The following is a 14,067-nucleotide window of genomic DNA, read 5'->3' as shown; positions in this document are numbered from 1 at the left end:
CACGCTGTCCTAGTTGTGAACATCTTTATTTTTCGTAATCAATGCGTATTGGAACTTAAAAGGAAATTTGTATATTAATGTAAAAATATTGCATTTAAATACGATTCTTATACAAGTAAAGCTTAATTAGTTGAAGCAAGCAATCTTAGAGTATTGCAAAACAATACTCAGTACATGTCTCTCATTTTTTTTTCTTATAAGATACACGTAGGACCTGAAGTAATCTTAATATCATTTTCAATTCATAGATATACAAAATGAAATAAACTCCAAAGAATTTCTTTTTTTTTTCCTAGAAAAGACACCTATCCTTTTAACGTTCTTTGCTGATTTACATAAATAGTCAATGATCGACATATTGATATTTAAGTGACGTGCATGTAGCATCGTTTTTTGAAAGTGGAGTTGGTGGGGATGGGGGCAGCCAGAGAAAAAAAAAACTGACCTGAAAAATTGGACAAGCAAAAAAAAAAAAAAAAAAAAAAAGAATATTTTTCAAAATTCGAAAATCCTCTTTCATTGGAGGGGGTGGGGGGTGTGTGTTAGAGGCCAACATTTTTCAGTAACAAATTTTCCTCATACAAAATTAGATCGCTCTGATACAGTGTGTATCACTTTACTCTAGCAAAAAGTAATGGTTTGTGGGAGGAGGGTAAACTAGTATGTCAATTAACATTTTCAAAAGTTAAAGTTTTGTTTGGAAAAAAAGGGGGGCAGCCTCACCCCTAGATGTTGATACATGTATGTGCCTGTATTTTATATGTTTGTATTTTTGGGGGTTAAAAATATACTCGATAAAGTGTTTAGCAATATTTAAGATTAAGATACATTGTGGACATTTAAGATTCATGATTCAGGCATGTAAGTTCCTGACCTTTCATAACACTGCGTCATAAGATATGAATATATACATGCTCTTTTTGATAAGAAATGTCTTGAATGATCCGAGTTGCAGTTATAACAGGAGATGAAATAAATAATGTACAGCATGTATAAGTATAATTTACAATAAGTATAATATACATATAAGTATAAAATTTATACATATGAGTTTAAAATACATATAAGTATAAAATCCAATTTTAAATGAAAAACTTAAAATTTTATCTAAAGCGCTTTCATCCAATGCGGGCTCATCGGTGGATTAGAGATTGTGTGTAATATATATAAATATAATACATATAGCATGACATGACGTCAGTACAGCACGGACAGTAACCGCCATGGACTCCCACATAGTATACATTGTACGTCAGAACGTTACACTGGACTTTCATCAAACATGGCGGCATATCCTAAACTTCTCGTCAGTGATCTGTGAAAGTTACCGAACACAAAGCGGATGCAAAGTTTATATTTAACTTAGTATGGCACAAACTGAGCATTTGTAATTATAGTTAGTGTGGAAAACTAAGTGAAACTCACAATACTATAGAGTGTGGTTCGTAGTTCATCTCAAAGGCGTCAGAAGCAAATTGAAAGTTCGGAGGGGGGGGGGGGGCTAATTGAAAGTGGGGGGTGCGGGGCTAGAACCCAAATAAAGGTATTTTAATTTTGAATGCCTATATAATATCTATCTTTGCAAAAAAATTTGGGGGATAAGCCCCTAGCCCTTAGCCCCACCCCACCCAAACACCCACCCACCCCCGGTTCCGTCGCCAATGCCTCTTTTCACTTTTGATTAAGATTCTGATCAATGTAAGGTGTAAAAAGGAGAATCAGAAAATTATAAATTACTTTATTACATGTAATATCAATTTTAAAAAAATATTACAAATATGATTGGAAAGAAATTTTTAAGACCTGTTTCAAAGATTTCTAGTTGAACTGTCCTTTAGGAAGGTTATTGTTTTAATCCAACAAACTGCAATATGGCTATTTTAAAGGAATAAATGAGCTCCATGTTGTGTGTATTTCTTAAGATTCTTTTTCTAAACCTATACCAAGCCGGGTGAATTTCATGAGAACAAACAAAATGACACGAATTCAGCAATATCATATAAGCTAATTTTTACCATTTTGCTTTTTCTGATAAAATTCACCGGGCTTGGTATACTTTTCTAAATTTAATATTACACTTTTACCACCAATTTAAAATATTCTAAAATTTGTTTTCATCTGTAAACCTATACTGAGTGTGTTTTGTCCATATTTGTAATTTTATTGAAATATTAGTAATATTTTCCGAGTCTATTTCATTTTCCAGTTCTTTAAAGAAAAAATTCTAAGAAATATCCACTTTTCTGAACTTGTGGTATGATATTAAGTCTCCTCCAAAGAAAAAAAATGTTTGTATCATCTGTCCTTAAATAAAAACAAAATCAGTACCTTATAAGTGGACAATTGAAAAGATTTGTTTTGGAAAATGGTTAATTTGTATCGTTAAGTGTAATAACGTAATACTGAGATGATATGATTAACAATAACATTATAGATCATTTTTTTAATTTTATATGTACATTATCGAACTACAATCATATACTGTAATTTTTTTTTTAATGTCTTCAGTACATGTATACATATATTCGTTTATAAACTTACATGAAACAGAAATCTGTGTGAGACTTTGTTTAATGTGTACATGAATTCCCATATTTCACTAGATGACCGTATTTTGTCCCAATCTAAACATGTACCTAATGTTATATTTGACATACGATAAACCTGGAGGAGACAACATGTTGTCTCTTGGTTCATATGTCTGTCTTCATGACTGTCTATCATTCTATTCTATTCTATTTTTTGCATGCACTTTACTCTTTGCCTTCAACTTTCTTAATTTTGAAAACAATATACAAATATTTAGAACACACCCTTGGTAATTGGAGACTCCCCGTTGAAGTCTGAATTCGGGGGCTGGTATCAGCTATTTACGAAAAAATTCTTTCTAGATTTACACCTTATGTTGTTATACACCTCATCCAAATTCTCAAAGTGGAGATCATAACGAACCCCAAAGGTCATGAGCAATCCCTACATAAATCATAAACTTCAATGAACGACATTGAAAAGATGGCACGATTCTAAAACACCCCAATGTTTGGTTTGCAGAAGATATAAGCATGTCAAGACAAAGACAAAACAAAGCAGTAAAAAGCAAGGATTCTAAAATTTTTTTTTTATTACAAAGGTAAGACACAACTGTCTTTGTTTGTGAACTCACTTCTCACACGCACATGTAGGTCATTTGTTCCAGTTAAAGGTAATCATTCACTTTTCACACGTAGGTCGCTGTAGGAAGTCCTCAGGATCTGCCGCTAGGTCCTCCACAGTGTACGTACAAGTCAGTACACCGTCAACCCCCTCCATATTTGAGAGAACATTCAGGGAACCTTTTGGATCATTGTAATAAATTTGAACGCTGTCACGAATTCCAAAACTTGGGTCTTTTGGGAAATAGTTGAAAGGCAGAAGGAAGAAGCTGACGTCACCGCCTACAGTTTGCAGAATGGGGAGCTCAGAGGTATGTGGTATGTGCTGGATACCTAAGGTTACCCAAGCAACCAGGTCCTATATAAGGAAAAAATTACATACACTATAAGGTCAAAACAATATGGTTTTGAATGTACTTTAAATCAATTCTCATATCTTGTTATGAATTAATTAAAAAAATACTTTATATTATATACTAAGTAAGTTACACACGTGACTCAAAGGTTAACTTGTTTACTTTATGATCGCGTTATAAGGAGATAATCCTGACACCGATGGTTCGATTCAATAGTGAGGTGTTGAAATTGGTTATTTATTTAAGTCGAGACAAATAAAAGATATATGGGCAATTCCTAAATGCATAAAAAAACCCATTTTGGAATAGATGCGGTAATACGTTACAACTTTATAGGTTGCAAATTAAACGTTACCTCTTGCAAAATTGGTTCATCTCCAATGAAGTTTTCAAAATTGACCACTCTGTCTTCTCCGTCAAAAGAAGCATATTTAGAACTACTATATTGTTCAGATTCTTTTCTCTTTGTGACTGCCAGTTGATATCTCATCCACGATGCTCCTTGTTCGTTCCCTACGCCTTCTTTGAACAGACCTTTTGACACGCCTCACTGGATGAAAAATACAGTTTCCGCATGGCTGAAACTCTACTGAAACTCTGCGGAAACTTAAGGTTACTAATAGTTTCCGCAAAGTTTCAGTGCGGAAACTTCAAGTTTCATAAGTTTTTTGCAGTGCGGAAACCAAAGGTGTCCACGAATCAAATTTAAAGTTAAACTTGCTGAAACTTGAGGTATACGCAAGGTTTCAGTATGCGTATATGGTTGAAATACATATGGTGTACCATAGGTTTCCGCAACTGAAACTTGCTGAAACTTGAGGTTTACGCAAGGTTTCAGTATGCGTATACGGTTGGAATACATATGGTGTACCATAGGTTTCCGCAACTGAAACTTGAGGTTTACGCAAGGTTTCAGTATGCGTATACGGTTGAAATACATATGGTGTACCATAGGTTTCCGCAACAGAAACACTATAAATTATACAATTTAGCCCAGCTTTTCAACCAAAACTCATTTTCCCCCTGAATTTTCATACTGGAAAAAACAAAACACACTCACACTAGTTATCAAAGAATATTTAATGTTATTATCAACATTTACATACATTGGCTTGGCCATTTATTTTCTCTTGCATCATAAATATTTTTACAACTAAGTCCGAGCTCTCATGTCACAACAGGAGGACAGAGAAAATGTCTGCATTTAATGATGTCTCATACATGAGAGATATAATCTTGCGAGAGGAACTTAGAACTGCAATCAATCAACTAAACCTGAATTCGGTATATGCAAGTCTAGTATCATCAAGGAAATGTAAAAGTACTTGGTATAATAAATGCACAAGTTCACATCATTAGTAGCCAATAAGCACCAAAGTGGATTTCTTTGTTAAATATTCAGTTTGTAGTCCATCATCAACCAACAGAAAAGTCCTTGAGTGGTCCACATTTTTGAAGACCCACTTGCACTTCAAGTTCAAGTTGGATTGATCTGCTCGTCAGTTACTTCAACCTATTGAAAATATATAAAAATATAGTTTAACAAAATCCTGATCTAAATAAAACAACATGTTAGATCCTCTTGCATACTCGCTACACAACATCTAACAGCATCCATAGAAGGTCACGTCAAATGTCAAATACGGAACAACTCAGACTCTAGACTTATTCATTCCAATAAATTAAATACAATAATTTTTGCATTCGAGTATTTGATTGGTTAATAGAATTTAACGTCTGACGTGACACTCTACAGGATGCCATTAGATTTTAGCCAATATGTGCGCAGATCTAACATTTAATTTTAATAAGATTGACAAACTGAAAGTTCCTAAAACTGTTCTAGCACAAGCCTTTGATTAATTTCAGATTTTCAGCATTTTTGATCAGAATGATTTAAAATAAAATCTAAAAATTTATCAAGTGTAAAATCTCATTAGTTTATCAAAGTTGCCTCTTTTAAACACTTGACAAGTGATAATGAAATAAACAAACTTGAATGTATTTAAATGTACTGAATATGTATGTATGGATTTGTTTCTGATAAGATTTTCAAAGTAAATTAAGGATTTTTTTCTTCATTTTACTTGTTCATCAAAATATTTTTTGTACCCCTAACCTAGACCCTTAGACCATGATTCATGATATTTGAATAACAACTAGAGGCCCACATACCTTATAGGTCACCTGAGTATCATGTAAAGCCTAGAAAAAAAAATATGTTTGTTCCCGACCGACCCTTCAAAATTTACTAAATGTTTTCATAGGTTTTATTTCATCTTAAATGGTTTGATTAATTCCAAAGAGCTATAAGACCCACCCTAATCCTAGAATCCTTGACCCTGGGGTCATGAATTTCATAATTATGGTAGAGGACTCAATGCAGATTACAATCATACCAACAGTTTGACTGCTTGATGTTCAGGAGGGGAAAAGAAGAAGGGGATTTTCAAAGATTGCATGAATTTTAGTGGTTTTGGCCCCACCCCTCAGGCCCGCGAGGGGAGGGGGGGATAAAATTTATAAATTTTGTTCCCCTTCACCAAAATTGGTTGAGCGGTTGCAGAGAAGCTGAAAATGTTGATAATACTTATCTTAAATAAATCATACAATTTTAGTAGGTAGCTCGCAAAATGAGACTTTCTAAGAAAATGTTAACATCTGTTTATTTCATGGAAACATATAAATATATTATATAAAACTTAAAAAGTAGAGGAAAGCAGCTTACATGTAAACCCCCTCCCCCCCAACCCCACAACACACTGACTATGATCATGATAATAAATACTAAATAGAGAGCTTAACATTACACAGTGAGATTAACAAAACAATAGAAAATAAAAACATAAACTTTATGCTTTAGTCCTTAATTTCCTAAAATAGAACTACATAAATTATATTAAGTTCTTACTCACTGTTAAAACATACCTATTACCAGAAGTATTCTTCATCCTCTCCTATTAGCCTTAGTTTTCAGATGATTTGTTCAGTGGATATCTGAAATTAAAATAGATCAAGTTAGTACAGTACCGTACATTAATAACTGTTTTTGTTTTTAGCATGAGCTAAGAAAAGTCCCAAAAACCACTTGCATGTCCATTTCCTTGCACCTGACATTCAGTTAAAATTCTAATAGACACATGACAAAGAAAAAAAATGATGGAAAATTGTATCATTTTAAAATGGACACACTCTGGTCTAATTCTAAGTGGCAGTCCTATCACAACCACAATTTAAAAGTTCTTGAAAAGCAATTATATCTGAGAGTGAGAAAAATTAAATAAGTTACAATTTTTCATAAAAGCAAGACTACATCTAAATTATGTTTGTTTAAGATATGTAGGCCTTCTTTGATTCAAAATTATAATCCATTTAATACTTTATTTTATTTATTCCATTTTGCATCAAGGGCAGATAACTATTTATATAATAAGACAGAACTATGACTCTTTAGTGGCCATTGTTGAAAATTGATTTAATTAGTGATAGAAATATGGCAAATGGTAAACAGCTATAAACAGAGAGATTACAAAAATCTTATTTGTGTATCAGTCATTTTATCAAGTCAATAAAATTTAGAAGTCATATAGACGTAAAAGTATTATGTCAAATTTTCATAATGGGTCACACAGTGTGGCCCAGTGGTTCGAGCGACACGCCTCAAGTCGGGAAGTAGGTGCTGATTCTTACATCACGGGTCTGAATCCAATGTAGTACATAGAGACCGCTCCCTCGGATGAGAGCAGAGACTGTGTTGGTGATGTATCCACATGAATAAAAAGTTCTCTAAACGGATATCATAATTTCTACGAGCAACAAACAAATACTAGTATATGACTATATAATATCAATGCATGCAACTTAAGAAATTGAAAATGGCCAATTGCTCATTTCATCAAGCTCCAGTCTATCATAATGCAGAATTTATATACAGGTAAACAATAGCTGTTCTGCTGATATCAAGAGAATCATGTTTGTGGTTAATATGATTTAAAAGTGATTTCTGATATTTAGAAACTGCACGGTGCAGCACCACATTTAATATTTGAAGCCCAAGGTACAAAAATAACATAAGCATTTCTAATGAAAAATTAAACCATGCACACTAAATCAAGTTTTAGGTTGCTTAAATAGTCTTATTTATTTCATATAGATCAAAACATGCATATGTGTCAACATGAAATTAAAATTTAATTTAAAATAAATATCATTTTAAGTTTAATTCATCATAATTATGCCTTGTACGAAAAGATGCTTATGTATCTTTGTATATAAATAGTTTATTCACTTTCGACATTTGCTTTAAAATCCTTATGTATGGTATGAAATAAAATACTTCAACTTGAATAATGTGCGGCATTATGAAAATTATCAAGTCACTTTCATAGCCAAAAATCTGCAAGTTCTCAGGAATTTTACTTTCATGACTACAACATGTACAAATTGGTATTTCACAGTGATACAGTACTACACGATGGCATTCTCCCATCATGATGCCCTCTTACATGTCTAATATTTACGATTCTAGATTGCATGTATGTTAAAAATATATTGAACCCCTTCCTCAGCTGTGCAGCACAGTCTTCCATCAATAATAAAAACAATTCAGCAAAAAATAAATGTACGATTCAAGAAACTACTTCTGAGAATAACATTGAACACATCCAGCAGCTATAATGAACAATAAAGCTCACCTTTTCTGAAAAAACATAAGCGTTGGGTCAATTCTTTCGATTTTCCAAATGAAAAAGTTAACACCGGATACAAGTACATAACGATATTATCCTCTAAAACCAACCTACATTTAAAATTCCGGAATACTACAACACGTTGTAATTTTTAAATTATGTAAATTTTACATGATCGGGACGATGCAGAAAATACAATAGCATATTCTAATATTCATACGAAAAACATGAAAGATAAATACAATGGTGCAAAATACAAGCATGCGTTTAAACAGCAGTTAATTATCTGTATAACAACCTAAGCTGAGAATGATTTACAAGGCGCTTTTTCACAATAATTACAACTGTACAATGGTCATTTTGAATTTTTGGAACGCGCCATTTTAGGTCAACATTATTCTTACGATTTCAGACGATAAAAACAAAAATAAAGGTGCTCTGAACTGTAACAAATAACTACCTGTATCTAATCTGCCGTTTGGGGTGCCTTTCTTCAGTGTAGAGTCAAAAGATCTTCTCATCTCTGTTGTTTTTCTTGAGCAAATTCTTGGTGTTTTCTTCGCCATTTTGTCCTTCTTTCTTCTCTGAAAATCTAACCAATGATAGAGAAGCATTCTGCCGCGATACGCCACCTAGTGATTCAAATTCTTTGCGGAAATTTTGCATTTCTCTTTTGGCAATTTTTTTTTTACGTTTTAAATGCAAATGTCCTTGTATATATATGGCAACAGAATGAACAGTTTTGAATGATAAAATAAAATTGATCATGGAATATCGAAGGGGATAAAAATTAAAAGCGAATTTTAGACCTTTATTACATGATTATGGTAATTGTTGAAACGGACTCCGACTGTCCTAATGTTTTCAAATAGAATGATTAAAAGTCACATGTACACATGTACTTCGATTATCGTGTAAAAAAAAAAGAAAATGGTATACAAGTCAACAAAGTTATGCTGATGGCATATTAACCACATATGTGCAACTCAAAAGCAAAATTGGGGTTATAAGAATTATTCATCAATTGTTGAAAATTTTCTACTCAGAAAATATCAACATGAATGTACAAGTCTATTTGTTATCTAGGAATTTCCTGTCACAGCTTACAAATTGAAGTGGGGAGATTTACCAATATTTCTCCTGAAGATCGATTATGTAGATGTAAAATTCATTTTGTTTTTATAACATTGTCATGTAAAAAAATATGATCGTCAAACATGCCCCCCCCCCCAAAAAAAACAAACAAACAATATTTCAGTTTATTAATAGTAAATCTCCATACTTCTCAGCTTTAGATGATGAACCAAAAAAATATTGGTCACTCAATACAGAAGATACGGAAACTCTTAATTTTGCAGGCAAATTTATATAAATGATATCATGTAATAGAAGTGGTCATAGTCCTTTACACATGTCATATGTAAATTCTTCTTTATTCCTTTATAATACAGGATTATTAATTGCTTTTAATAATTGTTTTGCTATTGATTGACTTATCTTTTCCTTATTATTGTAATAATCTCACACTTTTCTGTTTTGGACTCTAAATTAGAAATAAAACGTTGTTTTAATATAATGTACTTAGAAATAACCTATAGAAAAAGTTATGAACTAAAATAGACTTAGTTTTCATTAGGTTGCGTTTTATTGACCTCTAAATGTTTTCAATATTTGAAGTTAACAATGGTGGCAAACAAGGAAAACCATTAATTGTCGATTTCTTTTTGTGATTGCCGATTTTTTTGTGGAGAAAATGTAAAATAATATTCAAATTTTTGAAATAGTCTATTGAACTACCTATAGCAAATATTCTCCTTACCAATAGATTAATTTTATTATATTAAATTGATATATAAATATTTAAGAGGTTTGTCTATTTTCTTTTAATCACCAACACATAAAATAAAAACTTCTTATGCTAAATATGAAACATTCTATGAAATATTTTACATAACACATTATACATATGACATGTTTGATTTTAGGTGAAGTTTTATATAGTGTGATTTATTTTTAATTTTGAATATTCAGAAACCTTGGTGTCATTAGAAAAGGCTAGTTGTGTATACCCTGTACTGCGTGTATATATTACGCCTGGTCACAGTCCATTGTTCCTCTAAGGTAGAAAAACCTCTCAATCCACACAGAATATACAAAAAATACATCAACACGGTAGCAGGTGTCTTCGCGACACGTGTCTCCCCACCTGTGGCACGTGAGGACAGGTGCTCGCGAGTGGGGTTCAACGTAAAGAATTGAAAATTTGATCAACTTACAGACTACTTTAAATTTATTTTTAAAAAAACTAAGTTCTAAATCACACATTTAGCACATTATACATCTCAATACGACTATAATTGAACATATTACTAAAAACTATACCGTGTTTTCAGTGATATTGCATTAATTAACATCACGAAAGCAAGATATATGAAATAAAACAAAATTTAAAAAAAAAAAAAAAAAAAGCCTACACCTAATATACAATCTAATTAAAATTTTGAGATTTTCCATTCGCTCCCAGGGTATTGTTTCACAAAAGCAGACTTTTTACAGATAAGAGTTCCTCGTGTAAATAAACATTTGGGGAACAAATGGAAGATTTAATTTTAATTAGATTGACATAAAATGCTGCAAATCCTGGGAACCATGACATCAAATTTTCAGGACATGTTTTCTTGTAATATTTTTAATGCTGTAAAACCGCGGCTTACGAATAAAATGTTTTCACGAAGACGGAAATAAAAATATATATATGTAGATATTAAATCAATGTTATTATAAAAATAACTAGTACATGTAACTATTGAACTATATATATATGAATAGTAAAAAAGGCTTCCTAGTCAATATGTATTGTTAATTAACAAATTGAAATTATTGAAATGATATCCATAGAAACATGTATAAACAGAGACATATAAAACCATATGTCTCTGGTTTTATATGTCTCTGGTATAAAGAATATAAATGCAAACCTTTCTATCTCAGATTATGTTCACTCTCGTAATTATCTGTATTTCATGCACCATGAAGACACACTAATTTTCTTTTTAAAAACTTTACATTAAACGTAATCGTAGTTTTGTGAAAATGATGTATGTTTTCAAAATAATCAATTCCCGAGGGAGTATTGAGTTGGGTAATGTAGAAAATCCTTGTGAGAGGAATCGATTTTGTTTAAAAATAATATTTTTGAATTCCGACACAATATTAAATAAACAATTTTTATACATTAAATATGAAGCAAGGATCTTGTATAATATGCCTATCATTGATATCAATATCGGTATGTGTAAGTTTACACAGAGCAGGCACATCTCAAAATCTGAATATGAACTATTAGAAATTTAAAAATAAAACCATATTTTTTTAAATGTGTAAATAAATATAAGGATGATATGAGTTGATTTTTCTACCCTTTTGAAAAAAAAAATTATAGAGAAAAAGTTTCAGTTCGGTTTCAGCATGCGGAAACCATATGGAATCGAAATCAATAGTAAAGAGAATTAAAGATCATATGCATATGAGTTGATTTTTCTACCCTTTTGAAAAAAAAAAAGAAAAAGTTTCAGTACAGTTTCAGCATGCGGAAACCATATGGAATCGAAATTAATAGTTTCCGGAAACTGAAACCTACTGAAACTAAAACGTATCGTTAAATTGACGTTTCATTAAATTTTACATTGGTTTCCGTTTTGCGGAAACTATTAGGAAACAAACCTAATGGTTTCAGTATACGGAAACCCTACTGAAACTTGCTGAAACTATTATATAGTTTCCGCATTGCGGAAACCATACAGGAAACTTCAACGCCAAGTTTCAGCAAGGTTTCCGCATAGTTTCGGTTTTGCGGAAACTAGACTTTTCATCCAGTGCCTCTTAGGAGAAGACGATATGTTTTAGGATCCCCAAACATATTTCTATTATTTTCGTTGTAGAACACATGATATTTGGGTTCGCTGAAATTATACCTGAAAGCGGCTTCCCTCTCGTGGCGTAATCTACTCTAACTATTTTAGTTTGAAACCATTTTTCGGGATATCGTCCTTTTAAGAATTGATTTGGTACATTCTCCTCTCGTATATCGTAAGTTGAGTAACTATTTTTTGTGCCTCCGATGTCAAGATCAACTTTAAAGTTAAACATGTGATGATGAAGCATGCCTGTAGCTTGTTTGTTAACCTGGAAGCCATATTTACAGCTGTCTTGGACGTATGACGGCAAGTCAATGCCCGATGTTGTTACTTTAGTCTCCATTGCGCCATTGTTGTAGAAGATAAAGTCATAGATATAATCATAGTTAACAAGAGTAAAAATCATCCGGAGAACAAGTGCAGTTTTAGGTGCTCCTTCGTAATACCCTGATGGATAGTCGTCTGCTACATAATGTCTTCTCAGTGGTATTCCAGTATTTTGTTCGAACACGCATACAGACTTTTTTTTTAATAACTGGCATATCTGACGTTTCCGACATAAATCTTGTGTCGACAAAAGTTGCATGACTTGGACAATCAACGTCTGGTACTAATGTCTGAATGTTGTTTCCAATCAAAACGACACTATCAAAGAAATTAGCAAATCTACCAATGGGTTCTGAAGATGAATAGAAAACGGTCATCTCTGATAGACCTAACTGATAAATGATCATTTCATTTTTAAATCTGATTTGATACAACTGGGGACCATGAGTGGGAGACATTCCAAACTGAAAGTCCCAGTTCATATAGTGAATTGACTGGCCCTTGATTGAGTAACGTTTTCCGTCTGGCTCCATTTGTGTTGGAGGTCTTTGTGGATGTGGCGGAAACACTTCAGATGGATGTGGATCTGAGGGGAAACTCAAGTGGAGTTTTTCTACTTTTTTACTCAACCAAGCATCTCTGAATGATTGAAGAGAGTCAAACAATTGACCATTGTACCATACATCTGCCGTCTGCGGTGTCGCCGCTCCATTTACCCTGACAAGAACAACAAAATCAACAGGATTTAGGGTACTAGGACGTCGTCTTTGCAGGAAAGGAAACCAAAAACCTCGAAACCCTTCATCTCGAACTCCAGAGGCTATTGCGGAGTAAGGAACCACTGTTTCAAATCCAAGACACCTGTCTCCACAGTTAACAAGTGAACCCTCAAAACTCTCAAACAAAATATCTCCCACTAACCTATTTGTCTCCTCCACGAGAACTTCAATAGCTGCTGACGTTTCTGGATTTGTGAACGGTCTGAAGGAGAAAGGAATATATCTAGGCATTCCACAAAAGCCTAGTAATGGAAATAGCTGTACACAGTACTCTGCGACAACAGGATTCTTTTTTCCTCCATGAAACACCGTGACCAGTGCTTCTCTTTTTAGATGTCTGTGAGGATTACTTTCAATGTCCTTTTTGATGGGAAGAATTAATTCCATGGAGTAAATATAGTTTGAAGACAAAGTTGCCCTACTCTGCATTGTCAAATTTAAACTTCTTTGTGCTAGCATGAAATTGAAAATTGCTTTAATTTCTTGAGTTGTCAGGTCATGATATGGTGGCGGGTTTTCAGGTTCACTGAGATCAATCGATCCTTTAAACTGGAGCTCCCGACATTTGAGACAAACTTTTGGTTTATTTACATCATAAGTTGGGGCTGAAAGACGAAGAAATTTCGGACCTTAAAACAAGTAATTTTGCAAACATTAAATCATAAACAAGCAAAGTTAAATTATAAAAAAAGGGAAAATGCGTAACTGTTGAAACTGATTTTATCAAGAATATTAACAAATTAATTAATATATTTAATACCTTAAAACCGAAAATAAGAAAGGTCGATATAAATATTCCTAAAAAAAGAGACGCAGGTTAAACTCGGTGATTTAAAGCAATTTTCAAC

At 32.8% G+C, this 14,067-nt stretch overlaps 1 pseudogene; it reads right to left on the bottom strand.

Annotated features, from left to right (window-relative positions):
- Positions 1 to 3,147: 3,147 nt before the first annotated feature.
- On the bottom strand, positions 3,148 to 13,621 carry LOC134264783 (putative amine oxidase [copper-containing]; annotated as a pseudogene).
- Positions 13,622 to 14,067: the final 446 nt, after the last annotated feature.

This window comes from Saccostrea cucullata, unplaced genomic scaffold (genome assembly GCF_032062105.1).
Source record: "Saccostrea cucullata isolate Sc308-1 unplaced genomic scaffold, CSIRO_AGI_Scuc_v1 ctg2252, whole genome shotgun sequence".
In the NCBI taxonomy this organism is placed as follows: Eukaryota; Metazoa; Mollusca; class Bivalvia; order Ostreida; family Ostreidae; genus Saccostrea; species Saccostrea cuccullata.
This window is presented reverse-complemented; position numbering and strand designations above follow the sequence as displayed.